At 38.6% G+C, this 27,756-nt stretch overlaps 68 pseudogenes; all 68 read right to left on the bottom strand.

Moving 5' to 3' along the window:
• Window positions 1-514: 514 nt before the first annotated feature.
• LOC124345354 lies at window positions 515-633 on the bottom strand (annotated as a pseudogene).
• Window positions 634-917: 284 nt separating this feature from the next.
• On the bottom strand, window positions 918-1,036 carry LOC124345765 (annotated as a pseudogene).
• A 284-nt stretch (window positions 1,037-1,320) lies between these two features.
• Window positions 1,321-1,439, bottom strand: LOC124345495 (annotated as a pseudogene).
• Window positions 1,440-1,721: 282 nt separating this feature from the next.
• LOC124345585 lies at window positions 1,722-1,840 on the bottom strand (annotated as a pseudogene).
• A 284-nt stretch (window positions 1,841-2,124) lies between these two features.
• On the bottom strand, window positions 2,125-2,243 carry LOC124345754 (annotated as a pseudogene).
• Window positions 2,244-2,527: 284 nt separating this feature from the next.
• Window positions 2,528-2,646, bottom strand: LOC124345743 (annotated as a pseudogene).
• A 284-nt stretch (window positions 2,647-2,930) lies between these two features.
• LOC124345730 lies at window positions 2,931-3,049 on the bottom strand (annotated as a pseudogene).
• A 284-nt stretch (window positions 3,050-3,333) lies between these two features.
• Window positions 3,334-3,452, bottom strand: LOC124345494 (annotated as a pseudogene).
• Window positions 3,453-3,734: 282 nt separating this feature from the next.
• LOC124345584 lies at window positions 3,735-3,853 on the bottom strand (annotated as a pseudogene).
• A 284-nt stretch (window positions 3,854-4,137) lies between these two features.
• On the bottom strand, window positions 4,138-4,256 carry LOC124345896 (annotated as a pseudogene).
• A 284-nt stretch (window positions 4,257-4,540) lies between these two features.
• LOC124345719 lies at window positions 4,541-4,659 on the bottom strand (annotated as a pseudogene).
• A 284-nt stretch (window positions 4,660-4,943) lies between these two features.
• Window positions 4,944-5,062, bottom strand: LOC124345493 (annotated as a pseudogene).
• A 282-nt stretch (window positions 5,063-5,344) lies between these two features.
• LOC124344976 lies at window positions 5,345-5,463 on the bottom strand (annotated as a pseudogene).
• A 284-nt stretch (window positions 5,464-5,747) lies between these two features.
• Window positions 5,748-5,866, bottom strand: LOC124345708 (annotated as a pseudogene).
• Window positions 5,867-6,150: 284 nt separating this feature from the next.
• On the bottom strand, window positions 6,151-6,269 carry LOC124345696 (annotated as a pseudogene).
• A 284-nt stretch (window positions 6,270-6,553) lies between these two features.
• Window positions 6,554-6,672, bottom strand: LOC124345895 (annotated as a pseudogene).
• A 284-nt stretch (window positions 6,673-6,956) lies between these two features.
• LOC124345893 lies at window positions 6,957-7,075 on the bottom strand (annotated as a pseudogene).
• Window positions 7,076-7,359: 284 nt separating this feature from the next.
• On the bottom strand, window positions 7,360-7,478 carry LOC124345685 (annotated as a pseudogene).
• Window positions 7,479-7,761: 283 nt separating this feature from the next.
• Window positions 7,762-7,880, bottom strand: LOC124345674 (annotated as a pseudogene).
• Window positions 7,881-8,164: 284 nt separating this feature from the next.
• On the bottom strand, window positions 8,165-8,283 carry LOC124345663 (annotated as a pseudogene).
• Window positions 8,284-8,565: 282 nt separating this feature from the next.
• On the bottom strand, window positions 8,566-8,684 carry LOC124345651 (annotated as a pseudogene).
• A 284-nt stretch (window positions 8,685-8,968) lies between these two features.
• LOC124346171 lies at window positions 8,969-9,086 on the bottom strand (annotated as a pseudogene).
• Window positions 9,087-9,274: 188 nt separating this feature from the next.
• On the bottom strand, window positions 9,275-9,393 carry LOC124345642 (annotated as a pseudogene).
• A 284-nt stretch (window positions 9,394-9,677) lies between these two features.
• On the bottom strand, window positions 9,678-9,796 carry LOC124344677 (annotated as a pseudogene).
• A 284-nt stretch (window positions 9,797-10,080) lies between these two features.
• On the bottom strand, window positions 10,081-10,199 carry LOC124345583 (annotated as a pseudogene).
• Window positions 10,200-10,483: 284 nt separating this feature from the next.
• On the bottom strand, window positions 10,484-10,602 carry LOC124345892 (annotated as a pseudogene).
• A 284-nt stretch (window positions 10,603-10,886) lies between these two features.
• LOC124345639 lies at window positions 10,887-11,005 on the bottom strand (annotated as a pseudogene).
• A 284-nt stretch (window positions 11,006-11,289) lies between these two features.
• On the bottom strand, window positions 11,290-11,408 carry LOC124345627 (annotated as a pseudogene).
• Window positions 11,409-11,690: 282 nt separating this feature from the next.
• On the bottom strand, window positions 11,691-11,809 carry LOC124345641 (annotated as a pseudogene).
• Window positions 11,810-12,093: 284 nt separating this feature from the next.
• Window positions 12,094-12,212, bottom strand: LOC124344676 (annotated as a pseudogene).
• A 284-nt stretch (window positions 12,213-12,496) lies between these two features.
• LOC124345505 lies at window positions 12,497-12,615 on the bottom strand (annotated as a pseudogene).
• Window positions 12,616-12,898: 283 nt separating this feature from the next.
• On the bottom strand, window positions 12,899-13,017 carry LOC124345615 (annotated as a pseudogene).
• A 284-nt stretch (window positions 13,018-13,301) lies between these two features.
• On the bottom strand, window positions 13,302-13,420 carry LOC124345603 (annotated as a pseudogene).
• A 283-nt stretch (window positions 13,421-13,703) lies between these two features.
• On the bottom strand, window positions 13,704-13,822 carry LOC124345591 (annotated as a pseudogene).
• A 283-nt stretch (window positions 13,823-14,105) lies between these two features.
• LOC124344670 lies at window positions 14,106-14,224 on the bottom strand (annotated as a pseudogene).
• Window positions 14,225-14,508: 284 nt separating this feature from the next.
• LOC124345578 lies at window positions 14,509-14,627 on the bottom strand (annotated as a pseudogene).
• A 283-nt stretch (window positions 14,628-14,910) lies between these two features.
• Window positions 14,911-15,029, bottom strand: LOC124345333 (annotated as a pseudogene).
• A 282-nt stretch (window positions 15,030-15,311) lies between these two features.
• On the bottom strand, window positions 15,312-15,430 carry LOC124346001 (annotated as a pseudogene).
• A 284-nt stretch (window positions 15,431-15,714) lies between these two features.
• On the bottom strand, window positions 15,715-15,833 carry LOC124345567 (annotated as a pseudogene).
• Window positions 15,834-16,117: 284 nt separating this feature from the next.
• On the bottom strand, window positions 16,118-16,236 carry LOC124345492 (annotated as a pseudogene).
• Window positions 16,237-16,520: 284 nt separating this feature from the next.
• On the bottom strand, window positions 16,521-16,639 carry LOC124345491 (annotated as a pseudogene).
• A 284-nt stretch (window positions 16,640-16,923) lies between these two features.
• Window positions 16,924-17,042, bottom strand: LOC124345555 (annotated as a pseudogene).
• A 285-nt stretch (window positions 17,043-17,327) lies between these two features.
• LOC124345544 lies at window positions 17,328-17,446 on the bottom strand (annotated as a pseudogene).
• A 284-nt stretch (window positions 17,447-17,730) lies between these two features.
• LOC124345242 lies at window positions 17,731-17,849 on the bottom strand (annotated as a pseudogene).
• Window positions 17,850-18,133: 284 nt separating this feature from the next.
• Window positions 18,134-18,252, bottom strand: LOC124345490 (annotated as a pseudogene).
• Window positions 18,253-18,536: 284 nt separating this feature from the next.
• Window positions 18,537-18,655, bottom strand: LOC124345532 (annotated as a pseudogene).
• A 285-nt stretch (window positions 18,656-18,940) lies between these two features.
• LOC124345521 lies at window positions 18,941-19,059 on the bottom strand (annotated as a pseudogene).
• Window positions 19,060-19,343: 284 nt separating this feature from the next.
• Window positions 19,344-19,462, bottom strand: LOC124344723 (annotated as a pseudogene).
• Window positions 19,463-19,747: 285 nt separating this feature from the next.
• LOC124345509 lies at window positions 19,748-19,866 on the bottom strand (annotated as a pseudogene).
• Window positions 19,867-20,150: 284 nt separating this feature from the next.
• Window positions 20,151-20,269, bottom strand: LOC124345240 (annotated as a pseudogene).
• Window positions 20,270-20,553: 284 nt separating this feature from the next.
• LOC124345489 lies at window positions 20,554-20,672 on the bottom strand (annotated as a pseudogene).
• A 284-nt stretch (window positions 20,673-20,956) lies between these two features.
• LOC124344975 lies at window positions 20,957-21,075 on the bottom strand (annotated as a pseudogene).
• Window positions 21,076-21,357: 282 nt separating this feature from the next.
• LOC124345998 lies at window positions 21,358-21,476 on the bottom strand (annotated as a pseudogene).
• Window positions 21,477-21,760: 284 nt separating this feature from the next.
• Window positions 21,761-21,879, bottom strand: LOC124345497 (annotated as a pseudogene).
• A 284-nt stretch (window positions 21,880-22,163) lies between these two features.
• LOC124345485 lies at window positions 22,164-22,282 on the bottom strand (annotated as a pseudogene).
• A 284-nt stretch (window positions 22,283-22,566) lies between these two features.
• Window positions 22,567-22,685, bottom strand: LOC124345239 (annotated as a pseudogene).
• Window positions 22,686-22,969: 284 nt separating this feature from the next.
• LOC124345488 lies at window positions 22,970-23,088 on the bottom strand (annotated as a pseudogene).
• A 284-nt stretch (window positions 23,089-23,372) lies between these two features.
• On the bottom strand, window positions 23,373-23,491 carry LOC124345474 (annotated as a pseudogene).
• Window positions 23,492-23,775: 284 nt separating this feature from the next.
• LOC124345819 lies at window positions 23,776-23,894 on the bottom strand (annotated as a pseudogene).
• Window positions 23,895-24,178: 284 nt separating this feature from the next.
• LOC124345463 lies at window positions 24,179-24,297 on the bottom strand (annotated as a pseudogene).
• Window positions 24,298-24,581: 284 nt separating this feature from the next.
• On the bottom strand, window positions 24,582-24,700 carry LOC124345452 (annotated as a pseudogene).
• Window positions 24,701-24,984: 284 nt separating this feature from the next.
• On the bottom strand, window positions 24,985-25,103 carry LOC124345238 (annotated as a pseudogene).
• Window positions 25,104-25,387: 284 nt separating this feature from the next.
• On the bottom strand, window positions 25,388-25,506 carry LOC124345487 (annotated as a pseudogene).
• Window positions 25,507-25,790: 284 nt separating this feature from the next.
• On the bottom strand, window positions 25,791-25,909 carry LOC124345440 (annotated as a pseudogene).
• A 284-nt stretch (window positions 25,910-26,193) lies between these two features.
• Window positions 26,194-26,312, bottom strand: LOC124345237 (annotated as a pseudogene).
• A 284-nt stretch (window positions 26,313-26,596) lies between these two features.
• LOC124345486 lies at window positions 26,597-26,715 on the bottom strand (annotated as a pseudogene).
• A 284-nt stretch (window positions 26,716-26,999) lies between these two features.
• Window positions 27,000-27,118, bottom strand: LOC124345428 (annotated as a pseudogene).
• A 284-nt stretch (window positions 27,119-27,402) lies between these two features.
• LOC124345236 lies at window positions 27,403-27,521 on the bottom strand (annotated as a pseudogene).
• Between the last annotated feature and the right edge of the window lie 235 nt (window positions 27,522-27,756).

The raw sequence follows: 27,756 nt of genomic DNA, 5'->3' as shown, positions 1-27,756 counted from the left end.
TTTTGTGAAGACCCGGGAAGAGAGCATTGGTTGGCGGCCCTCAGAATTTTCGCCTATTTGAAAGGGACCCTTCAACACGGAATTCGATATGGCCCAAAGACTGATGGACTCCAAGGCTTCTCCGATTCCGACTACGCTGGTGACCCAGTCTCTCGCCGTTCGACATCCGGATTTGTTGTTCTTCTACATGGAGGACCCGTAGCTTGGAAAAGTCGCCGTCAATCCTGCGTGGTGTTATCTACGACGGAAGCGGAGCTTGTGGCTACATGCGAGGCCAGCAAAGAGTGCGTCTGGCTTGGACGGCTTATGTCAGAAATCTCGCCGAAATGGACCGGCCCAATCCCTTTGATGTGCGACAACAGATCAACTATCGACTTAATCAAAAATCCGATACTGCATCAGAGGACCAAGCATATTGAAGTCCGGAATTACTTTGTTCGCGAGCGACAGAAGGCAGGCGATATTGATGTCTTGCACATTTCGACGGATGATCAGCTGGCTGATCCTTTAACCAAGCCAACGACATCCCGTATTCCCAAGCGGTCACCCTTCGAAGTACTAACGGGACTCGACGTAACTTAACTTCTTGGAGCTGACGAGACCAGGTGCGTTCTACGTGATATGGCCGTTGACATTCAAAAATGAAAATTTACCCTCCCTGCCCCAATGGATGAATAGAAAATCACTTCAAAGTGATTGAAATGTTTGTTCATTGAATTCGGACTGGTAACCATCGCGAATAAATAAACGCGATCAACTTTGAAAAACTCTCAATGGAATTCATCCAGAATCATTCTTATAGATGAATTGAACCCATCCCTGTGTCATTGAAATTTTTGATCTACGAATTTGGACTGGTAACCATCGTGATTGAAAAAAAATTTCAAGAAATTTGTTATTGAAAACAAACTATTCATCGCCAACGACATCCCGTATTCCCAAGCGGTCACCCTTCCAAGTACTAACGGGACTCGACGTAACTTAACTTCTGGGAGCTGACGAGACCAGGTGCGTTCTACGTGATATGGCCGTTGACATTCAAAAATGAAAATTTACCCTCCCAGTCCCAATGGATGAATAGAAAATCACTTCAAAGTGATTGAAATGTTTGTTCATTGAATTCGAACTGGTAACCATCGCGAATAAAAAAACGCGATAAACTTTGAAAAACGCTCAATGGAATTCATCCAGAATCATTCCTATAGATGAATTGAACCTATCCCTGAGTCATTGAAATTTTTGATCTACGAATTTGGACTGGTAACCATCGTGATTGAAAAAAAATTTAAAGAAATTTGTTATTGAAAACAAACTATTCATCGCCAACGACATCCCGTATTCCCAAGCGGTCACCCTTCCAAGTACTAACGGGACTCGACGTAACTTAACTTCTTGGAGCTGACGAGACCAGGTGCGTTCTACGTGATATGGCCGTTGACATTAAAAATGAAAATTTACCCTCCCAGTCCCAATGGATGAATAGAAAATTACTTCAAAGTGATTGAAATGTTTGTTCATTGAATTCGGACTGGTAATCATCGCGAATAAAAAAACGCGATAAACTTTGAAAAACTCTCAATGGAATTCATCCAGAATCATTCCTATAGATGAATTGAACCTATCCCTGTGTCATTGAAATTTTTGATCTAAGAATTTGGACTGGTAACCATCGTGATTGAAAAAAATTTCAAGAAATTTGTTATTGAAAACAAACTATTCATCGCCAACGACATTCCGTATTCCCAAGCGGTCACCCTTCCAAGTACTAACGGGACTCGACGTAACTTAACTTCTGGGAGCTGACGAGACCAGGTGCGTTCTACGTGATGTGGCCGTTGACATTCAAAAATGAAAATTTACCCTCCCAGTCCCAATGGATGAATAGAAAATCACTTCAAAGTGATTGAAATGTTTGTTCATTGAATTCGGACTGGTAACCATCGCGAATAAAAAAACGCGATAAACTTTGAAAAACTCTCAATGGAATTCATCGAGAATCATTCCTATAGATGAATTGAACCTATCCCTCTGTCATTGAAATTTTTGATCTACGAATTTGGACTGGTAACCATCGTGATTGAAAAAAAATTTAAAGAAATTTGTTATTGAAAACAAACTATTCATCGCCAACGACATCCCGTATTCCCAAGCGGTCACCCTTCCAAGTACTAACGGGACTCGACGTAACTTAACTTCTGGGAGCTGACGAGACCAGGTGCGTTCTACGTGATATGGCCGTTGACATTCAAAAATGAAAATTTACCCTCCCAGTCCCAATGGATGAATAGAAAATCACTTCAAAGTGATTGAAATGTTTGTTGATTGAATTCGAACTGGTAACCATCGCGAATAAAAAAACGCGATAAACTTTGAAAAACGCTCAATGGAATTCATCCAGAATCATTCCTATAGATGAATTGAACCTATCTCTGAGTCATTGAAATTTTTGATCTACGAATTTGGACTGGTAACCATCGTGATTGAAAAAAAATTTAAAGAAATTTGTTATTGAAAACAAACTATTCATCGCCAACGACATCCCGTATTCCCAAGCGGTCACCCTTCCAAGTACTAACGGGACTCGACGTAACTTAACTTCTGGGAGCTGACGAGACCAGGTGCGTTCTACGTGATATGGCCGTTGACATTCAAAAATGAAAATTTACCCTCCCAGTCCCAATGGATGAATAGAAAATCACTTCAAAGTGATTGAAATGTTTGTTCATTGAATTCGGACTGGTAACCATCGCGAATAAATAAACGCGATAAACTTTGAAAAACTCTCAACGGAATTCATCCAGAATCATTCCTATAGATGAATTGAACCCATCCCTGTGTCATTGAAATTTTTGATCTACGAATTTGGACTGGTAACCATCGTGATTGAAAAAAAATTTAAAGAAATTTGTTATTGAAAACAAACTATTCATCGCCAACGACATCCCGTATTCCCAAGCGGTCACCCTTCCAAGTACTAACGGGACTCGACGTAACTTAACTTCTGGGAGCTGACGAGACCAGGTGCGTTCTACGTGATATGGCCGTTGACATTCAAAAATGAAAATTTACCCTCCCAGTCCCAATGGATGAATAGAAAATCACTTCAAAGTGATTGAAATGTTTGTTCATTGAATTCGAACTGGTAACCATCGCGAATAAAAAAACGCGATAAACTTTGAAAAACGCTCAATGGAATTCATCCAGAATCATTCCTATAGATGAATTGAACCTATCCCTGAGTCATTGAAATTTTTGATCTACGAATTTGGACTGGTAACCATCGTGATTGAAAAAAAATTTAAAGAAATTTGTTATTGAAAACAAACTATTCATCGCCAACGACATCCCGTATTCCCAAGCGGTCACCCTTCCAAGTACTAACGGGACTCGACGTAACTTAACTTCTTGGAGCTGACGAGACCAGGTGCGTTCTACGTGATATGGCCGTTGACATTAAAAATGAAAATTTACCCTCCCAGTCCCAATGGATGAATAGAAAATTACTTCAAAGTGATTGAAATGTTTGTTCATTGAATTCGGACTGGTAATCATCGCGAATAAAAAAACGCGATAAACTTTGAAAAACTCTCAATGGAATTCATCCAGAATCATTCCTATAGATGAATTGAACCTATCCCTGTGTCATTGAAATTTTTGATCTAAGAATTTGGACTGGTAACCATCGTGTTCGAAAAAAATTTCAAGAAATTTGTTATTGAAAACAAACTATTCATCGCCAACGACATTCCGTATTCCCAAGCGGTCACCCTTCCAAGTACTAACGGGACTCGACGTAACTTAACTTCTGGGAGCTGACGAGACCAGGTGCGTTCTACGTGATGTGGCCGTTGACATTCAAAAATGAAAATTTACCCTCCCAGTCCCAATGGATGAATAGAAAATCACTTCAAAGTGATTGAAATGTTTGTTCATTGAATTCGGACTGGTAACCATCGCGAATAAAAAAACGCGATAAACTTTGAAAAACTCTCAATGGAATTCATCGAGAATCATTCCTATAGATGAATTGAACCTATCCCTCTGTCATTGAAATTTTTGATCTACGAATTTGGACTGGTAACCATCGTGATTGATTAAAAATTTAAAGAAATTTGTTATTGAAAACAAACTATTCATCGCCAACGACATCCCGTATTCCCAAGCGGTCACCCTTCCAAGTACTAACGGGACTCGACGTAACTTAACTTCTTTGAGCTGACGAGACCAGGTGCGTTCTACGTGATATGGCCGTTGACATTCAAAAATGAAAATTTACCCTCCCTGCCCCAATGGATGAATAGAAAATCACTTCAAAGTGATTGAAATGTTTGTTCATTGAATTCGGACTGGTAACCATCGCGAATAAATAAACGCGATAAACTTTGAAAAACTCTCAATGGAATTCATCCAGAATCATTCTTATAGATGAATTGAACCCATCCCTGTGTCATTGAAATTTTTGATCTACGAATTTGGACTGGTAACCATCGTGATTGAAAAAAAATTTAAAGAAATTTGTTATTGAAAACAAACTATTCATCGCCAACGACATCCCGTATTCCCAAGCGGTCACCCTTCCAAGTACTAACGGGACTCGACGTAACTTAACTTCTGGGAGCTGACGAGACCAGGTGCGTTCTACGTGATATGGCCGTTGACATTCAAAAATGAAAATTTACCCTCCCAGTCCCAATGGATGAATAGAAAATCACTTCAAAGTGATTGAAATGTTTGTTCATTGAATTCGAACTGGTAACCATCGCGAATAAAAAAACGCGATAAACTTTGAAAAACGCTCAATGGAATTCATCCAGAATCATTCCTATAGATGAATTGAACCTATCCCTGAGTCATTGAAATTTTTGATCTACGAATTTGGACTGGTAACCATCGTGATTGAAAAAAAAATTAAAGAAATTTGTTATTGAAAACAAACTATTCATCGCCAACGACATCCCGTATTCCCAAGCGGTCACCCTTCCAAGTACTAACGGGACTCGACGTAACTTAACTTCTTGGAGCTGACGAGACCAGGTGCGTTCTACGTGATATGGCCGTTGACATTAAAAATGAAAATTTACCCTCCCAGTCCCAATGGATGAATAGAAAATTACTTCAAAGTGATTGAAATGTTTGTTCATTGAATTCGGACTGGTAATCATCGCGAATAAAAAAACGCGATAAACTTTGAAAAACTCTCAATGGAATTCATCCAGAATCATTCCTATAGATGAATTGAACCTATCCCTGTGTCATTGAAATTTTTGATCTAAGAATTTGGACTGGTAACCATCGTGTTCGAAAAAAATTTCAAGAAATTTGTTATTGAAAACAAACTATTCATCGCCAACGACATTCCGTATTCCCAAGCGGTCACCCTTCCAAGTACTAACGGGACTCGACGTAACTTAACTTCTGGGAGCTGACGAGACCAGGTGCGTTCTACGTGATATGGCCGTTGACATTCAAAAATGAAAATTTACCCTCCCTGCCCCAATGGATAAATAGAAAATCACTTCAAAGTGATTGAAATGTTTGTTCATTGAATTCGGACTGGTAACCATCGCGAATAAATAAACGCGATAAACTTTGAAAAACTCTCAATGGAATTCATCCAGAATCATTCCTATAGATGAATTGAACCCATCCCTGTGTCATTGAAATTTTTGATCTACGAATTTGGACTGGTAACCATCGTGATTGAAAAAAAATTTCAAGAAATTTGTTATTGAAAACAAACTATTCATCGCCAACGACATCCCGTATTCCCAAGCGGTCACCCTTCCAAGTACTAACGGGACTCGACGTAACTTAACTTCTGGGAGCTGACGAGACCAGGTGCGTTCTACGTGATATGGCCGTTGACATTCAAAAATGAAAATTTACCCTCCCAGTCCCAATGGATGAATAGAAAATCACTTCAAAGTGATTGAAATGTTTGTTCATTGAATTCGGACTGGTAACCATCGCGAATAAATAAACGCGATAAACTTTGAAAAACTCTCAACGGAATTCATCCAGAATCATTCCTATAGATGAATTGAACCCATCCCTGTGTCATTGAAATTTTTGATCTACGAATTTGGACTGGTAACCATCGTGATTGAAAAAAAATTTAAAGAAATTTGTTATTGAAAACAAACTATTCATCGCCAACGACATCCCGTATTCCCAAGCGGTCACCCTTCCAAGTACTAACGGGACTCGACGTAACTTAACTTCTGGGAGCTGACGAGACCAGGTGCGTTCTACGTGATATGGCCGTTGACATTCAAAAATGAAAATTTACCCTCCCAGTCCCAATGGATGAATAGAAAATCACTTCAAAGTGATTGAAATGTTTGTTCATTGAATTCGGACTGGTAACCATCGCGAATAAAAAAACGCGATAAACTTTGAAAAACTCTCAATGGAATTCATCGAGAATCATTCCTATAGATGAATTGAACCTATCCCTCTGTCATTGAAATTTTTGATCTACGAATTTGGACTGGTAACCATCGTGATTGATTAAAAATTTAAAGAAATTTGTTATTGAAAACAAACTATTCATCGCCAACGACATCCCGTATTCCCAAGCGGTCACCCTTCCAAGTACTAACGGGACTCGACGTAACTTAACTTCTTTGAGCTGACGAGACCAGGTGCGTTCTACGTGATATGGCCGTTGACATTCAAAAATGAAAATTTACCCTCCCAGTCCCAATGGATGAATAGAAAATCACTTCAAAGTGATTGAAATGTTTGTTCATTGAATTCGGACTGGTAACCATCGCGAATAAAAAAACGCGATAAACTTTGAAAAACTCTCAATGGAATTCATCGAGAATCATTCCTATAGATGAATTGAACCTATCCCTCTGTCATTGAAATTTTTGATCTACGAATTTGGACTGGTAACCATCGTGATTGATTAAAAATTTAAAGAAATTTGTTATTGAAAACAAACTATTCATCGCCAACGACATCCCGTATTCCCAAGCGGTCACCCTTCCAAGTACTAACGGGACTCGACGTAACTTAACTTCTTTGAGCTGACGAGACCAGGTGCGTTCTACGTGATATGGCCGTTGACATTCAAAAATGAAAATTTACCCTCCCTGCCCCAATGGATGAATAGAAAATCACTTCAAAGTGATTGAAATGTTTGTTCATTGAATTCGGACTGGTAACCATCGCGAATAAATAAACGCGATCAACTTTGAAAAACTCTCAATGGAATTCATCCAGAATCATTCCTATAGATGAATTGAACCCATCCCTGTGTCATTGAAATTTTTGATCTACGAATTTGGACTGGTAACCATCGTGATTGAAAAAAAATTTCAATAAATTTGTTATTGAAAACAAACTATTCATCGCCAACGACATCCCGTATTCCCAAGCGGTCACCCTTCCAAGTACTAACGGGACTCGACGTAACTTAACTTCTGGGAGCTGACGAGACCAGGTGCGTTCTACGTGATATGGCCGTTGACATTCAAAAATGAAAATTTACCCTCCCAGTCCCAATGGATGAATAGAAAATCACTTCAAAGTGATTGAAATGTTTGTTCATTTAATTCGGACTGGTAACCATCGCGAATAAATAAACGCGATCAACTTTGAAAAACTCTCAACGGAATTCATCCAGAATCATTCCTATAGATGAATTGAACCCATCCCTGTGTCATTGAAATTTTTGATCTACGAATTTGGACTGGTAACCATCGTGATTGAAAAAAATTTAAAGAAATTTGTTATTGAAAACAAACTATTCATCGCCAACGACATCCCGTATTCCCAAGCGGTCACCCTTCCAAGTACTAACGGGACTCGACGTAACTTAACTTCTGGGAGCTGACGAGACCAGGTGCGTTCTACGTGATATGGCCGTTGACATTCAAAAATGAAAATTTACCCTCCCAATCCCAATGGATGAATAGAAAATCACTTCAAAGTGATTGAAATGTTTGTTCATTGAATTCGAACTGGTAACCATCACGAATAAAAAAACGCGATAAACTTTGAAAAACGCTCAATGGAATTCATCCAGAATCATTCCTATAGATGAATTGAACCTATCCCTGAGTCATTGAAATTTTTGATCTACGAATTTGGACTGGTAACCATCGTGATTGAAAAAAAATTTAAAGAAATTTGTTATTGAAAACAAACTATTCATCGCCAACGACATCCCGTATTCCCAAGCGGTCACCCTTCCAAGTACTAACGGGACTCGACGTAACTTAACTTCTGGGAGCTGACGAGACCAGGTGCGTTCTACGTGATATGGCCGTTGACATTAAAAATGAAAATTTACCCTCCCAGTCCCAATGGATGAATAGAAAATTACTTCAAAGTGATTGAAATGTTTGTTCATTGAATTCGGACTGGTAATCATCGCGAATAAAAAAACGCGATAAACTTTGAAAAACTCTCAATGGAATTCATCCAGAATCATTCCTATAGATGAATTGAACCTATCCCTGTGTCATTGAAATTTTTGATCTAAGAATTTGGACTGGTAACCATCGTGATTGAAAAAAATTTCAAGAAATTTGTTATTGAAAACAAACTATTCATCGCCAACGACATCCCGTATTCCCAAGCGGTCACCCTTCCAAGTACTAACGGGACTCGACGTAACTTAACTTCTGGGAGCTGACGAGACCAGGTGCGTTCTACGTGATATGGCCGTTGACATTCAAAAATGAAAATTTACCCTCCCAATCCCAATGGATGAATAGAAAATCACTTCAAAGTGATTGAAATGTTTGTTCATTGAATTCGAACTGGTAACCATCACGAATAAAAAAACGCGATAAACTTTGAAAAACGCTCAATGGAATTCATCCAGAATCATTCCTATAGATGAATTGAACCTATCCCTGAGTCATTGAAATTTTTGATCTACGAATTTGGACTGGTAACCATCGTGATTGAAAAAAAATTTAAAGAAATTTGTTATTGAAAACAAACTATTCATCGCCAACGACATCCCGTATTCCCAAGCGGTCACCCTTCCAAGTACTAACGGGACTCGACGTAACTTAACTTCTGGGAGCTGACGAGACCAGGTGCGTTCTACGTGATATCGGACTGGTAATCATCGCGAATAAAAAAACGCGATAAACTTTGAAAAACTCTCAATGGAATTCATCCAGAATCATTCCTATAGATGAATTGAACCTATCCCTGTGTCATTGAAATTTTTGATCTAAGAATTTGGACTGGTAACCATCGTGATTGAAAAAAATTTCAAGAAATTTGTTATTTAAAACAAACCTCTCATCGCCAACGACATTCCGTATTCCCAAGCGGTCACCCTTCCAAGTACTAACGGTACTCGACGTAACTTAACTTCTGGGAGCTGACGAGACCAGGTGCGTTCTACGTGATGTGGCCGTTGACATTCAAAAATGAAAATTTACCCTCCCAGTCCCAATGGATGAATAGAAAATCACTTCAAAGTGATTGAAATGTTTGTTCATTGAATTCGAACTGGTAACCATCGCGAATAAATAAACGCGATCAATTTTGAAAAACTCTCAACGGAATTCATCCAGAATCATTCCTATAGATGAATTGAACCCATCCCTGTGTCATTGAAATTTTTGATCTACGAATTTGGACTGGTAACCATCGTGATTGAAAAAAAATTTAAAGAAATTTGTTATTGAAAACAAACTATTCATCGCCAACGACATCCCGTATTCCCAAGCGGTCACCCTTCCAAGTACTAACGGGACTCGACGTATCTTAACTTCTGGGAGCTGACGAGACCAGGTGCGTTCTACGTGATATGGCCGTTGACATTCAAAAATGAAAATTTACCCTCCCAGTCCCAATGGATGAATAGAAAATCACTTCAAAGTGATTGAAATGTTTGTTCATTGAATTCGAACTGGTAACCATCGCGAATAAAAAAACGCGATAAACTTTGAAAAACGCTCAATGGAATTCATCCAGAATCATTCCTATAGATGAATTGAACCTATCCCTGAGTCATTGAAATTTTTGATCTACGAATTTGGACTGGTAACCATCGTGATTGAAAAAAAATTTCAAGAAATTTGTTATTGAAAACAAACTATTCATCGCCAACGACATTCCGTATTCCCAAGCGGTCACCCTTCCAAGTACTAACGGGACTCGACGTAACTTAACTTCTGGGAGCTGACGAGACCAGGTGCGTTCTACGTGATGTGGCCGTTGACATTCAAAAATGAAAATTTACCCTCCCAGTCCCAATGGATGAATAGAAAATCACTTCAAAGTGATTGAAATGTTTGTTCATTGAATTCGGACTGGTAACCATCGCGAATAAAAAAACGCGATAAACTTTGAAAAACTCTCAATGGAATTCATCGAGAATCATTCCTATAGATGAATTGAACCTATCCCTCTGTCATTGAAATTTTTGATCTACGAATTTGGACTGGTAACCATCGTGATTGATTAAAAATTTAAAGAAATTTGTTATTGAAAACAAACTATTCATCGCCAACGACATCCCGTATTCCCAAGCGGTCACCCTTCCAAGTACTAACGGGACTCGACGTAACTTAACTTCTTTGAGCTGACGAGACCAGGTGCGTTCTACGTGATATGGCCGTTGACATTCAAAAATGAAAATTTACCCTCCCTGCCCCAATGGATGAATAGAAAATCACTTCAAAGTGATTGAAATGTTTGTTCATTGAATTCGGACTGGTAACCATCGCGAATAAATAAACGCGATCAACTTTGAAAAACTCTCAATGGAATTCATCCAGAATCATTCCTATAGATGAATTGAACCCATCCCTGTGTCATTGAAATTTTTGATCTACGAATTTGGACTGGTAACCATCGTGATTGAAAAAAAATTTCAATAAATTTGTTATTGAAAACAAACTATTCATCGCCAACGACATCCCGTATTCCCAAGCGGTCACCCTTCCAAGTACTAACGGGACTCGACGTAACTTAACTTCTGGGAGCTGACGAGACCAGGTGCGTTCTACGTGATATGGCCGTTGACATTCAAAAATGAAAATTTACCCTCCCAGTCCCAATGGATGAATAGAAAATCACTTCAAAGTGATTGAAATGTTTGTTCATTGAATTCGAACTGGTAACCATCACGAATAAAAAAACGCGATAAACTTTGAAAAACGCTCAATGGAATTCATCCAGAATCATTCCTATAGATGAATTGAACCTATCCCTGAGTCATTGAAATTTTTGATCTACGAATTTGGACTGGTAACCATCGTGATTGAAAAAAAATTTAAAGAAATTTGTTATTGAAAACAAACTATTCATCGCCAACGACATCCCGTATTCCCAAGCGGTCACCCTTCCAAGTACTAACGGGACTCGACGTAACTTAACTTCTGGGAGCTGACGAGACCAGGTGCGTTCTACGTGATATGGCCGTTGACATTAAAAATGAAAATTTACCCTCCCAGTCCCAATGGATGAATAGAAAATTACTTCAAAGTGATTGAAATGTTTGTTCATTGAATTCGGACTGGTAATCATCGCGAATAAAAAAACGCGATAAACTTTGAAAAACTCTCAATGGAATTCATCCAGAATCATTCCTATAGATGAATTGAACCTATCCCTGTGTCATTGAAATTTTTGATCTAAGAATTTGGACTGGTAACCATCGTGATTGAAAAAAATTTCAAGAAATTTGTTATTGAAAACAAACTATTCATCGCCAACGACATTCCGTATTCCCAAGCGGTCACCCTTCCAAGTACTAACGGTACTCGACGTAACTTAACTTCTGGGAGCTGACGAGACCAGGTGCGTTCTACGTGATGTGGCCGTTGACATTCAAAAATGAAAATTTACCCTCCCAGTCCCAATGGATGAATAGAAAATCACTTCAAAGTGATTGAAATGTTTGTTCATTGAATTCGGACTGGTAACCATCGCGAATAAATAAACGCGATCAACTTTGAAAAACTCTCAACGGAATTCATCCAGAATCATTCCTATAGATGAATTGAACCCATCCCTGTGTCATTGAAATTTTTGATCTACGAATTTGGACTGGTAACCATCGTGATTGAAAAAAAATTTAAAGAAATTTGTTATTGAAAACAAACTATTCATCGCCAACGACATCCCGTATTCCCAAGCGGTCACCCTTCCAAGTACTAACGGGACTCGACGTATCTTAACTTCTGGGAGCTGACGAGACCAGGTGCGTTCTACGTGATATGGCCGTTGACATTCAAAAATGAAAATTTACCCTCCCAGTCCCAATGGATGAATAGAAAATCACTTCAAAGTGATTGAAATGTTTGTTCATTGAATTCGAACTGGTAACCATCGCGAATAAAAAAACGCGATAAACTTTGAAAAACTCTCAATGGAATTCATCGAGAATCATTCCTATAGATGAATTGAACCTATCCCTCTGTCATTGAAATTTTTGATCTACGAATTTGGACTGGTAACCATCGTGATTGAAAAAAAATTTAAAGAAATTTGTTATTGAAAACAAACTATTCATCGCCAACGACATCCCGTATTCCCAAGCGGTCACCCTTCCAAGTACTAACGGGACTCGACGTAACTTAACTTCTGGGAGCTGACGAGACCAATTGCGTTCTACGTGATATGGCCGTTGACATTCAAAAATGAAAATTTACCCTCCCAGTCCCAATGGATGAATAGAAAATCACTTCAAAGTGATAGAAATGTTTGTTCATTGAATTTGGACTGGTAACCATCGCGAATAAAAAAACGCGATAAACTTTGAAAACTCTCAATGGAATTCATCCAGAATCATTCCTATAGATGAATTGAACCTATCCCTGTGTCATTGAAATTTTTGATCTACGAATTTGGACTGGTAACCATCGTGATTGAAAAAAAATTTCAAGAAATTTGTTATTGAAAACAAACTATTCATCGCCAACGACATCCCGTATTCCCAAGCGGTCACCCTTCCAAGTACTAACGGGACTCGACGTAACTTAACTTCTGGGAGCTGACGAGACCAGGTGCGTTCTACGTGATATGGCCGTTGACATTCAAAAATGAAAATTTACCCTCCCAGTCCCAATCGATGAATAGAAAATTACTTCAAAGTGATTGAAATGTTTGTTCATTGAATTCGGACTGGTAACCATCGCGAATAAAAAAACGCGATAAACTTTGAAAAACTCTCAATGGAATTCATCCAGAATCATTCCTATAGATGAATTGAACCTATCCCTGTATCATTGAAATTTTTGATCTACGAATTTGGACTGGTAACCATCGTGATTGAAAAAAAATTTAAAGAAATTTGTTATTGAAAACAAACTATTCATCGCCAACGACATCCCGTATTCCCAAGCGGTCACCCTTCCAAGTACTAACGGGACTCGACGTAACTTAACTTCTGGGAGCTGACGAGACCAGGTGCGTTCTACGTGATATGGCCGTTGACATTAAAAATGAAAATTTACCCTCCCAGTCCCAATGGATGAATAGAAAATTACTTCAAAGTGATTGAAATGTTTGTTCATTGAATTTGGACTGGTAACCATCGCGAATAAAAAAACGCGATAAACTTTGAAAAACTCTCAATGGAATTCATCGAGAATCATTCCTATAGATGAATTGAACCTATCCCTCTGTCATTGAAATTTTTGATCTACGAATTTGGACTGGTAACCATCGTGATTGAAAAAAAATTTAAAGAAATTTGTTATTGAAAACAAACTATTCATCGCCAACGACATCCCGTATTCCCAAGCGGTCACCCTTCCAAGTACTAACGGGACTCGACGTAACTTAACTTCTGGGAGCTGACGAGACCAGGTGCGTTCTACGTGATATGGCCGTTGACATTCAAAAATGAAAATTTACCCTCCCAGTCCCAATGGATGAATAGAAAATCACTTCAAAGTGATAGAAATGTTTGTTCATTGAATTTGGACTGGTAACCATCGCGAATAAAAAAACGCGATAAACTTTGAAAACTCTCAATGGAATTCATCCAGAATCATTCCTATAGATGAATTGAACCTATCCCTGTGTCATTGAAATTTTTGATCTACGAATTTGGACTGGTAACCATCGTGATTGAAAAAAAATTTCAAGAAATTTGTTATTGAAAACAAACTATTCATCGCCAACGACATCCCGTATTCCCAAGCGGTCACCCTTCCAAGTACTTACGGGACTCGACGTAACTTAACTTCTGGGAGCTGACGAGACCAGGTGCGTTCTACGTGATATGGCCGTTGACATTCAAAACTGAAAATTTACCCTCCCAGTCCCAATCGATGAATAGAAAATTACTTCAAAGTGATTGAAATGTTTGTTCATTGAATTCGGACTGGTAACCATCGCGAATAAAAAAACGCGATAAACTTTGAAAAACTCTCAATGGAATTCATCCAGAATCATTCCTATAGATGAATTGAACCTATCCCTGTATCATTGAAATTTTTGATCTACGAATTTGGACTGGTAACCATCGTGATTGAAAAAAAATTTAAAGAAATTTGTTATTGAAAACAAACTATTCATCGCCAACGACATCCCGTATTCCCAAGCGGTCACCCTTCCAAGTACTAACGGGACTCGACGTAACTTAACTTCTGGGAGCTGACGAGACCAGGTGCGTTCTACGTGATATGGCCGTTGACATTAAAAATGAAAATTTACCCTCCCAGTCCCAATGGATGAATAGAAAATCACTTCAAAGTGATTGAAATGTTTGTTCATTGAATTCGGACTGGTAACCATCGCGAATAAAAAAACGCGATAAACTTTGAAAAACTCTCAATGGAATTCATCGAGAATCATTCCTATAGATGAATTGAACCTATCCCTCTGTCATTGAAATTTTTGATCTACGAATTTGGACTGGTAACCATCGTGATTGAAAAAAAATTTAAAGAAATTTGTTATTGAAAACAAACTATTCATCGCCAACGACATCCCGTATTACCAAGCGGTCACCCTTCCAAGTACTAACGGGACTCGACGTAACTTAACTTCTGGGAGCTGACGAGACCAGGTGCGTTCTACGTGATATGGCCGTTGACATTAAAAATGAAAATTTACCCTCCCAGTCCCAATGGATGAATAGAAAATTACTTCAAAGTGATTGAAATGTTTGTTCATTGAATTCGGACTGGTAATCATCGCGAATAAAAAAACGCGATAAACTTTGAAAAACTCTCAATGGAATTCATCCAGAATCATTCCTATAGATGAATTGAACCTATCCCTGTGTCATTGAAATTTTTGATCTAAGAATTTGGACTGGTAACCATCGTGATTGAAAAAAATTTCAAGAAATTTGTTATTGAAAACAAACTATTCATCGCCAACGACATTCCGTATTCCCAAGCGGTCACCCTTCCAAGTACTAACGGGACTCGACGTAACTTAACTTCTGGGAGCTGACGAGACCAGGTGCGTTCAACTTGATGTGGCCGTTGACATTCAAAAATGAAAATTTACCCTCCCAGTCCCAATGGATGAATAGAAAATCACTTCAAAGTGATTGAAATGTTTGTTCATTGAATTCGGACTGGTAACCATCGCGAATAAAAAAACGCGATAAACTTTGAAAAACTCTCAATGGAATTCATCGAGAATCATTCCTATAGATGAATTGAACCTATCCCTCTGTCATTGAAATTTTAGATCTACGAATTTGGACTGGTAACTATCGTGATTGAAAAAAAATTTTAAGAAATTTGTTATTGAAAACAAACTATTCATCGCCAACGACATCCCGTATTCCCAAGCGGTCACCCTTCCAAGTACTAACGGGACTCGACGTAACTTAACTTCTGGGAGCTGACGAGACCAGGTGCGTTCTACGTGATATGGCCGTTGACATTCAAAAATGAAAATTTACCCTCCCAGTCCCAATGGATGAATAGAAAATCACTTCAAAGTGATTGAAATGTTTGTTCATTGAATTCGGACTGGTAACCATCGCGAATAAAAAAACGCGATCAACTTTGAAAAACTCTCAATGGAATTCATCCAGAATCATTCCTATAGATGAATTGAACCCATCCCTGTGTCATTGAAATTTTTGATCTATGAATTTGGACTGGTAACCATCGTGATTGAAAAAAAATTTCAAGAAATTTGTTATTGAAAACAAACTATTCATCGCCAACGACATCCCGTATTCCCAAGCGGTCACCCTTCCAAGTACTAACGGGACTCGACGTAACTTAACTTCTTGGAGCTGACGAGACCAGGTGCGTTCTACGTGATATGGCCGTTGACATTCAAAAATGAAAATTTACCCTCCCAGTCCCAATGGATGAATAGAAAATCACTTCAAAGTGATTGAAATGTTTGTTCATTGAATTCGGACTGGTAACCATCGCGAATAAAAAAACGCGATCAACTTTGAAAAACTCTCAATGGAATTCATCCAGAATCATTCCTATAGATGAATTGAACCCATCCCTGTGTCATTGAAATTTTTGATCTATGAATTTGGACTGGTAACCATCGTGATTGAAAAAAAATTTCAAGAAATTTGTTATTGAAAACAAACTATTCATCGCCAACGACATCCCGTATTCCCAAGCGGTCACCCTTCCAAGTACTAACGGGACTCGACGTAACTTAACTTCTTGGAGCTGACGAGACCAGGTGCGTTCTACGTGATATGGCCGTTGACATTCAAAAATGAAAATTTACCCTCCCAGTCCCAATGGATGAATAGAAAATCACTTCAAAGTGATTGAAATGTTTGTTCATTGAATTCGGACTGGTAACCATCGCGAATAAATAAACGCGATCAACTTTGAAAAACTCTCAATGGAATTCATCCAGAATCATTCCTATAGATGAATTGAACCCATCCCTGTGTCATTGAAATTTTTGATCTACGAATTTGGACTGGTAACCATCGTGATTGAAAAAAAATTTCAAGAAATTTGTTATTGAAAACAAACTATTCATCGCCAACGACATCCCGTATTCCCAAGCGGTCACCCTTCCAAGTACTAACGGGACTCGACGTAACTTAACTTCTGGGAGCTGACGAGACCAGGTGCGTTCTACGTGATATGGCCGTTGACATTCAAAAATGAAAATTTACCCTCCCAGTCCCAATGGATGAATAGAAAATCACTTCAAAGTGATTGAAATGTTTGTTCATTTAATTCGGACTGGTAACCATCGCGAATAAATAAACGCGATCAACTTTGAAAAACTCTCAACGGAATTCATCAAGAATCATTCCTATAGATGAATTGAACCCATCCCTGTGTCATTGAAATTTTTGATCTACGAATTTGGACTGGTAACCATCGTGATTGAAAAAAAAATTTAAAGAAATTTGTTATTGAAAACAAACTATTCATCGCCAACGACATCCCGTATTCCCAAGCGGTCACCCTTCCAAGTACTAACGGGACTCGACGTAACTTAACTTCTGGGAGCTGACGAGACCAGGTGCGTTCTACGTGATATGGCCGTTGACATTCAAAAATGAAAATTTACCCTCCCAGTCCCAATGGATGAATAGAAAATCACTTCAAAGTGATTGAAATGTTTGTTCATTGAATTCGAACTGGTAACCATCGCGAATAAAAAAACGCGATAAACTTTGAAAAACGCTCAATGGAATTCATCCAGAATCATTCCTATAGATGAATTGAACCTATCCCTGAGTCATTGAAATTTTTGATCTACGAATTTGGACTGGTAACCATCGTGATTGAAAAAAAATTTCAAGAAATTTGTTATTGAAAACAAACTATTCATCGCCAACGACATCCCGTATTCCCAAGCGGTCACCCTTCCAAGTACTAACGGGACTCGACGTAACTTAACTTCTGGGAGCTGACGAGACCAGGTGCGTTCTACGTGATGTCGCCGTTGACATTCAAAAATGAAAATTTACCCTCCCAGTCCCAATGGATGAATAGAAAATCACTTCAAAGTGATTGAAATGTTTGTTCATTGAATTCGGACTGGTAACCATCGCGAATAAAAAAACGCGATAAACTTTGAAAAACTCTCAATGGAATTCATCCAGAATCATTCCTATAGATGAATTGAACCCATCCCTGTGTCATTGAAATTTTTGATCTATGAATTTGGACTGGTAACCATCGTGATTGAAAAAAAATTTCAAGAAATTTGTTATTGAAAACAAACTATTCATCGCCAACGACATCCCGTATTCCCAAGCGGTCACCCTTCCAAGTACTAACGGGACTCGACGTAACTTAACTTCTTGGAGCTGACGAGACCAGGTGCGTTCTACGTGATATGGCCGTTGACATTCAAAAATGAAAATTTACCCTCCCAGTCCCAATGGATGAATAGAAAATCACTTCAAAGTGATTGAAATGTTTGTTCATTGAATTCGGACTGGTAACCATCGCGAATAAATAAACGCGATCAACTTTGAAAAACTCTCAATGGAATTCATCCAGAATCATTCCTATAGATGAATTGAACCCATCCCTGTGTCATTGAAATTTTTGATCTACGAATTTGGACTGGTAACCATCGTGATTGAAAAAAAATTTCAAGAAATTTGTTATTGAAAACAAACTATTCATCGCCAACGACATCCCGTATTCCCAAGCGGTCACCCTTCCAAGTACTAACGGGACTCGACGTAACTTAACTTCTGGGAGCTGACGAGACCAGGTGCGTTCTACGTGATATGGCCGTTGACATTCAAAAATGAAAATTTACCCTCCCAGTCCCAATGGATGAATAGAAAATCACTTCAAAGTGATTGAAATGTTTGTTCATTTAATTCGGACTGGTAACCATCGCGAATAAATAAACGCGATCAACTTTGAAAAACTCTCAACGGAATTCATCAAGAATCATTCCTATAGATGAATTGAACCCATCCCTGTGTCATTGAAATTTTTGATCTACGAATTTGGACTGGTAACCATCGTGATTGAAAAAAAAATTTAAAGAAATTTGTTATTGAAAACAAACTATTCATCGCCAACGACATCCCGTATTCCCAAGCGGTCACCCTTCCAAGTACTAACGGGACTCGACGTAACTTAACTTCTGGGAGCTGACGAGACCAGGTGCGTTCTACGTGATATGGCCGTTGACATTCAAAAATGAAAATTTACCCTCCCAGTCCCAATGGATGAATAGAAAATCACTTCAAAGTGATTGAAATGTTTGTTCATTGAATTCGGACTGGTAACCATCGCGAATAATTAAACGCGATCAACTTTGAAAAACTCTCAATGGAATTCATCCAGAATCATTCCTATAGATGATTTGAACCCATCCCTGTGTCATTGAAATTTTTGATCTACGAATTTGGACTGGTAACCATCGTGATTGAAAAAAAATTTCAAGAAATTTGTTATTGAAAACAAACTATTCATCGCCAACGATATCCCGTATTCCCAAGCGGTCACCCTTCCAAGTACTAACGGGACTCGACGTAACTTAACTTCTGGGAGCTGACGAGACCAGGTGCGTTCTACGTGATATGGCCGTTGACATTCAAAAATGAAAATTTACCCTCCCAGTCCCAATGGATGAATAGAAAATCACTTCAAAGTGATTGAAATGTTTGTTCATTTAATTCGGACTGGTAACCATCGCGAATAAATAAACGCGATCAACTTTGAAAAACTCTCAACGGAATTCATCAAGAATCATTCCTATAGATGAATTGAACCCATCCCTGTGTCATTGAAATTTTTGATCTACGAATTTGGACTGGTAACCATCGTGATTGAAAAAAAAATTTAAAGAAATTTGTTATTGAAAACAAACTATTCATCGCCAACGACATCCCGTATTCCCAAGCGGTCACCCTTCCAAGTACTAACGGGACTCGACGTAACTTAACTTCTGGGAGCTGACGAGACCAGGTGCGTTCTACGTGATATGGCCGTTGACATTCAAAAATGAAAATTTACCCTCCCAGTCCCAATGGATGAATAGAAAATCACTTCAAAGTGATTGAAATGTTTGTTCATTGAATTCGAACTGGTAACCATCGCGAATAAAAAAACGCGATAAACTTTGAAAAACGCTCAATGGAATTCATCCAGAATCATTCCTATAGATGAATTGAACCTATCCCTGAGTCATTGAAATTTTTGATCTACGAATTTGGACTGGTAACCATCGTGATTGAAAAAAAATTTCAAGAAATTTGTTATTGAAAACAAACTATTCATCGCCAACGACATCCCGTATTCCCAAGCGGTCACCCTTCCAAGTACTAACGGGACTCGACGTAACTTAACTTCTGGGAGCTGACGAGACCAGGTGCGTTCTACGTGATGTCGCCGTTGACATTCAAAAATGAAAATTTACCCTCCCATTCCCAATGGATGAATAGAAAATCACTTCAAAGTGATTGAAATGTTTGTTCATTGAATTCGGACTGGTAACCATCGTGAATAAAAAAACGCGATAAACTTTGAAAAACTCTCAATGGAATTCATCCAGAATCATTCCTATAGATGAATTGAACCCATCCCTGTGTCATTGAAATTTTTGATCTACGAATTTGGACTGGTAACCATCGTGATTGAAAAAAAATTTCAAGAAATTTGTTATTGAAAACAAACTATTCATCGCCAACGACATCCCGTATTCCCAAGCGGTCACCCTTCCAAGTACTAACGGGACTCGACGTAACTTAACTTCTTGGAGCTGACGAGACCAGGTGCGTTCTACGTGATATGGCCGTTGACATTCAAAAATGAAAATTTACCCTCCCTGCCCCAATGGATGAATAGAAAATCACTTCAAAGTGATTGAAATGTTTGTTCATTGAATTCGGACTGGTAACCATCGCGAATAAATAAACGCGATCAACTTTGAAAAACTCTCAATGGAATTCATCGAGAATCATTCCTATAGATGAATTGAACCTATCCCTCTGTCATTGAAATTTTTGATCTACGAATTTGGACTGGTAACCATCGTGATTGAAAAAAAATTTAAAGAAATTTGTTATTGAAAACAAACTATTCATCGCCAACGACATTCCGTATTCCCAAGCGGTCACCCTTCCAAGTACTAACGGGACTCGACGTAACTTAACTTCTGGGAGCTGACGAGACCAGGTGCGTTCTACGTGATATGGCCGTTGACATTAAAAATGAAAATTTACCCTCCCAGTCCCAATGGATGAATAGAAAATTACTTCAAAGTGATTGAAATGTTTGTTCATTGAATTCGGACTGGTAATCATCGCGAATAAAAAAACGCGATAAACTTTGAAAAACTCTCAATGGAATTCATCCAGAATCATTCCTATAGATGAATTGAACCTATCCCTGTGTCATTGAAATTTTTGATCTAAGAATTTGGACTGGTAACCATCGTGATTGAAAAAAATTTCAAGAAATTTGTTATTGAAAACAAACTATTCATCGCCAACGACATTCCGTATTCCCAAGCGGTCACCCTTCCAAGTACTAACGGGACTCGACGTAACTTAACTTCTGGGAGCTGACGAGACCAGGTGCGTTCAACTTGATGTGGCCGTTGACATTCAAAAATGAAAATTTACCCTCCCAGTCCCAATGGATGAATAGAAAATCACTTCAAAGTGATTGAAATGTTTGTTCATTGAATTCGGACTGGTAACCATCGCGAATAAAAAAACGCGATAAACTTTGAAAAACTCTCAATGGAATTCATCGAGAATCATTCCTATAGATGAATTGAACCTATCCCTCTGTCATTGAAATTTTAGATCTACGAATTTGGACTGGTAACTATCGTGATTGAAAAAAAATTTAAAGAAATTTGTTATTGAAAACAAACTATTCATCGCCAACGACATCCCGTATTCCCAAGCGGTCACCCTTCCAAGTACTAACGGGACTCGACGTAACTTAACTTCTGGGAGCTGACGAGACCAGGTGCGTTCTACGTGATATGGCCGTTGACATTCAAAAATGAAAATTTACCCTCCCAGTCCCAATGGATGAATAGAAAATCACTTCAAAGTGATTGAAATGTTTGTTCATTGAATTCGGACTGGTAACCATCGCGAATAAAAAAACGCGATCAACTTTGAAAAACTCTCAATGGAATTCATCCAGAATCATTCCTATAGATGAATTGAACCCATCCCTGTGTCATTGAAATTTTTGATCTATGAATTTGGACTGGTAACCATCGTGATTGAAAAAAAATTTCAAGAAATTTGTTATTGAAAACAAACTATTCATCGCCAACGACATCCCGTATTCCCAAGCGGTCACCCTTCCAAGTACTAACGGGACTCGACGTAACTTAACTTCTGGGAGCTGACGAGACCAGGTGCGTTCTACGTGATATGGCCGTTGACATTCAAAAATGAAAATTTACCCTCCCAGTCCCAATGGATGAATAGAAAATCACTTCAAAGTGATTGAAATGTTTGTTCATTGAATTCGAACTGGTAACCATCGCGAATAAAAAAACGCGATAAACTTTGAAAAACGCTCAATGGAATTCATCCAGAATCATTCCTATAGATGAATTGAACCTATCCCTGAGTCATTGAAATTTTTGATCTACGAATTTGGACTGGTAACCATCGTGATTGAAAAAAAATTTCAAGAAATTTGTTATTGAAAACAAACTATTCATCGCCAACGACATCCCGTATTCCCAAGCGGTCACCCTTCCAAGTACTAACGGGACTCGACGTAACTTAACTTCTGGGAGCTGACGAGACCAGGTGCGTTCTACGTGATGTCGCCGTTGACATTCAAAAATGAAAATTTACCCTCCCAGTCCCAATGGATGAATAGAAAATCACTTCAAAGTGATTGAAATGTTTGTTCATTGAATTCGGACTGGTAACCATCGCGAATAAAAAAACGCGATAAACTTTGAAAAACTCTCAATGGAATTCATCCAGAATCATTCCTATAGATGAATTGAACCCATCCCTGTGTCATTGAAATTTTTGATCTACGAATTTGGACTGGTAACCATCGTGATTGAAAAAAAATTTCAAGAAATTTGTTATTGAAAACAAACTATTCATCGCCAACGACATCCCGTATTCCCAAGCGGTCACCCTTCCAAGTACTAACGGGACTCGACGTAACTTAACTTCTTGGAGCTGACGAGACCAGGTGCGTTCTACGTGATATGGCCGTTGACATTCAAAAATGAAAATTTACCCTCCCTGCCCCAATGGATGAATAGAAAATCACTTCAAAGTGATTGAAATGTTTGTTCATTGAATTCGGACTGGTAACCATCGCGAATAAATAAACGCGATCAACTTTGAAAAACTCTCAATGGAATTCATCCAGAATCATTCCTATAGATGAATTGAACCCATCCCTGTGTCATTGAAATTTTTGATCTACGAATTTGGACTGGTAACCATCGTGATTGAAAAAAAATTTAAAGAAATTTGTTATTGAAAACAAACTATTCATCGCCAACGACATCCCGTATTCCCAAGCGGTCACCCTTCCAAGTACTAACGGGACTCGACGTAACTTAACTTCTGGGAGCTGACGAGACCAGGTGCGTTCTACGTGATATGGCCGTTGACATTCAAAAATGAAAATTTACCCTCCCAGTCCCAATGGATGAATAGAAAATCACTTCAAAGTGATTGAAATGTTTGTTCATTGAATTCGAACTGGTAACCATCGCGAATAAAAAAACGCGATAAACTTTGAAAAACGCTCAATGGAATTCATCCAGAATCATTCCTATAGATGAATTGAACCTATCCCTGAGTCATTGAAATTTTTGATCTACGAATTTGGACTGGTAACCATCGTGATTGAAAAAAAATTTCAAGAAATTTGTTATTGAAAACAAACTATTCATCGCCAACGACATCCCGTATTCCCAAGCGGTCACCCTTCCAAGTACTAACGGGACTCGACGTAACTTAACTTCTGGGAGCTGACGAGACCAGGTGCGTTCAACTTGATGTGGCCGTTGACATTCAAAAATGAAAATTTACCCTCCCAGTCCCAATGGATGAATAGAAAATCACTTCAAAGTGATTGAAATGTTTGTTCATTGAATTCGGACTGGTAACCATCGCGAATAAAAAAACGCGATAAACTTTGAAAAACTCTCAATGGAATTCATCGAGAATCATTCCTATAGATGAATTGAACCTATCCCTCTGTCATTGAAATTTTAGATCTACGAATTTGGACTGGTAACTATCGTGATTGAAAAAAAATTTAAAGAAATTTGTTATTGAAAACAAACTATTCATCGCCAACGACATCCCGTATTCCCAAGCGGTCACCCTTCCAAGTACTAACGGGACTCGACGTAACTTAACTTCTGGGAGCTGACGAGACCAGGTGCGTTCTACGTGATATGGCCGTTGACATTCAAAAATGAAAATTTACCCTCCCAGTCCCAATGGATGAATAGAAAATCACTTCAAAGTGATTGAAATGTTTGTTCATTGAATTCGGACTGGTAACCATCGCGAATAAAAAAACGCGATCAACTTTGAAAAACTCTCAATGGAATTCATCCAGAATCATTCCTATAGATGAATTGAACCCATCCCTGTGTCATTGAAATTTTTGATCTATGAATTTGGACTGGTAACCATCGTGATTGAAAAAAAATTTCAAGAAATTTGTTATTGAAAACAAACTATTCATCGCCAACGACATCCCGTATTCCCAAGCGGTCACCCTTCCAAGTACTAACGGGACTCGACGTAACTTAACTTCTGGGAGCTGACGAGACCAGGTGCGTTCTACGTGATATGGCCGTTGACATTCAAAAATGAAAATTTACCCTCCCAGTCCCAATGGATGAATAGAAAATCACTTCAAAGTGATTGAAATGTTTGTTCATTGAATTCGAACTGGTAACCATCGCGAATAAAAAAACGCGATAAACTTTGAAAAACGCTCAATGGAATTCATCCAGAATCATTCCTATAGATGAATTGAACCTATCCCTGAGTCATTGAAATTTTTGATCTACGAATTTGGACTGGTAACCATCGTGATTGAAAAAAAATTTCAAGAAATTTGTTATTGAAAACAAACTATTCATCGCCAACGACATCCCGTATTCCCAAGCGGTCACCCTTCCAAGTACTAACGGGACTCGACGTAACTTAACTTCTGGGAGCTGACGAGACCAGGTGCGTTCTACGTGATGTCGCCGTTGACATTCAAAAATGAAAATTTACCCTCCCAGTCCCAATGGATGAATAGAAAATCACTTCAAAGTGATTGAAATGTTTGTTCATTGAATTCGGACTGGTAACCATCGCGAATAAAAAAACGCGATAAACTTTGAAAAACTCTCAATGGAATTCATCCAGAATCATTCCTATAGATGAATTGAACCCATCCCTGTGTCATTGAAATTTTTGATCTACGAATTTGGACTGGTAACCATCGTGATTGAAAAAAAATTTCAAGAAATTTGTTATTGAAAACAAACTATTCATCGCCAACGACATCCCGTATTCCCAAGCGGTCACCCTTCCAAGTACTAACGGGACTCGACGTAACTTAACTTCTTGGAGCTGACGAGACCAGGTGCGTTCTACGTGATATGGCCGTTGACATTCAAAAATGAAAATTTACCCTCCCTGCCCCAATGGATGAATAGAAAATCACTTCAAAGTGATTGAAATGTTTGTTCATTGAATTCGGACTGGTAACCATCGCGAATAAATAAACGCGATCAACTTTGAAAAACTCTCAATGGAATTCATCCAGAATCATTCCTATAGATGAATTGAACCCATCCCTGTGTCATTGAAATTTTTGATCTACGAATTTGGACTGGTAACCATCGTGATTGAAAAAAAATTTAAAGAAATTTGTTATTGAAAACAAACTATTCATCGCCAACGACATCCCGTATTCCCAAGCGGTCACCCTTCCAAGTACTAACGGGACTCGACGTAACTTAACTTCTGGGAGCTGACGAGACCAGGTGCGTTCTACGTGATATGGCCGTTGACATTCAAAAATGAAAATTTACCCTCCCAGTCCCAATGGATGAATAGAAAATCACTTCAAAGTGATTGAAATGTTTGTTCATTGAATTCGAACTGGTAACCATCGCGAATAAAAAAACGCGATAAACTTTGAAAAACGCTCAATGGAATTCATCCAGAATCATTCCTATAGATGAATTGAACCTATCCCTGAGTCATTGAAATTTTTGATCTACGAATTTGGACTGGTAACCATCGTGATTGAAAAAAAATTTCAAGAAATTTGTTATTGAAAACAAACTATTCATCGCCAACGACATCCCGTATTCCCAAGCGGTCACCCTTCCAAGTACTAACGGGACTCGACGTAACTTAACTTCTGGGAGCTGACGAGACCAGGTGCGTTCTACGTGATGTCGCCGTTGACATTCAAAAATGAAAATTTACCCTCCCAGTCCCAATGGATGAATAGAAAATCACTTCAAAGTGATTGAAATGTTTGTTCATTGAATTCGGACTGGTAACCATCGCGAATAAAAAAACGCGATAAACTTTGAAAAACTCTCAATGGAATTCATCCAGAATCATTCCTATAGATGAATTGAACCCATCCCTGTGTCATTGAAATTTTTGATCTACGAATTTGGACTGGTAACCATCGTGATTGAAAAAAAATTTCAAGAAATTTGTTATTGAAAACAAACTATTCATCGCCAACGACATCCCGTATTCCCAAGCGGTCACCCTTCCAAGTACTAACGGGACTCGACGTAACTTAACTTCTTGGAGCTGACGAGACCAGGTGCGTTCTACGTGATATGGCCGTTGACATTCAAAAATGAAAATTTACCCTCCCTGCCCCAATGGATGAATAGAAAATCACTTCAAAGTGATTGAAATGTTTGTTCATTGAATTCGGACTGGTAACCATCGCGAATAAATAAACGCGATCAACTTTGAAAAACTCTCAATGGAATTCATCCAGAATCATTCCTATAGATGAATTGAACCCATCCCTGTGTCATTGAAATTTTTGATCTACGAATTTGGACTGGTAACCATCGTGATTGAAAAAAAATTTAAAGAAATTTGTTATTGAAAACAAACTATTCATCGCCAACGACATCCCGTATTCCCAAGCGGTCACCCTTCCAAGTACTAACGGGACTCGACGTAACTTAACTTCTGGGAGCTGACGAGACCAGGTGCGTTCTACGTGATATGGCCGTTGACATTCAAAAATGAAAATTTACCCTCCCAGTCCCAATGGATGAATAGAAAATCACTTCAAAGTGATTGAAATGTTTGTTCATTGAATTCGAACTGGTAACCATCGCGAATAAAAAAACGCGATAAACTTTGAAAAACGCTCAATGGAATTCATCCAGAATCATTCCTATAGATGAATTGAACCTATCCCTGAGTCATTGAAATTTTTGATCTACGAATTTGGACTGGTAACCATCGTGATTGAAAAAAAATTTCAAGAAATTTGTTATTGAAAACAAACTATTCATCGCCAACGACATCCCGTATTCCCAAGCGGTCACCCTTCCAAGTACTAACGGGACTCGACGTAACTTAACTTCTGGGAGCTGACGAGACCAGGTGCGTTCTACGTGATGTCGCCGTTGACATTCAAAAATGAAAATTTACCCTCCCAGTCCCAATGGATGAATAGAAAATCACTTCAAAGTGATTGAAATGTTTGTTCATTGAATTCGGACTGGTAACCATCGCGAATAAAAAAACGCGATAAACTTTGAAAAACTCTCAATGGAATTCATCCAGAATCATTCCTATAGATGAATTGAACCCATCCCTGTGTCATTGAAATTTTTGATCTACGAATTTGGACTGGTAACCATCGT

The sequence above is a fragment of the Daphnia pulicaria genome, chromosome 6 (genome assembly GCF_021234035.1).
Source record: "Daphnia pulicaria isolate SC F1-1A chromosome 6, SC_F0-13Bv2, whole genome shotgun sequence".
NCBI lineage: Eukaryota > Metazoa > Arthropoda > Branchiopoda > Diplostraca > Daphniidae > Daphnia > Daphnia pulicaria.
The sequence above is the reverse complement of the archived record's forward strand: the minus strand, read 5'-3'. Positions and strand labels throughout refer to the sequence as shown.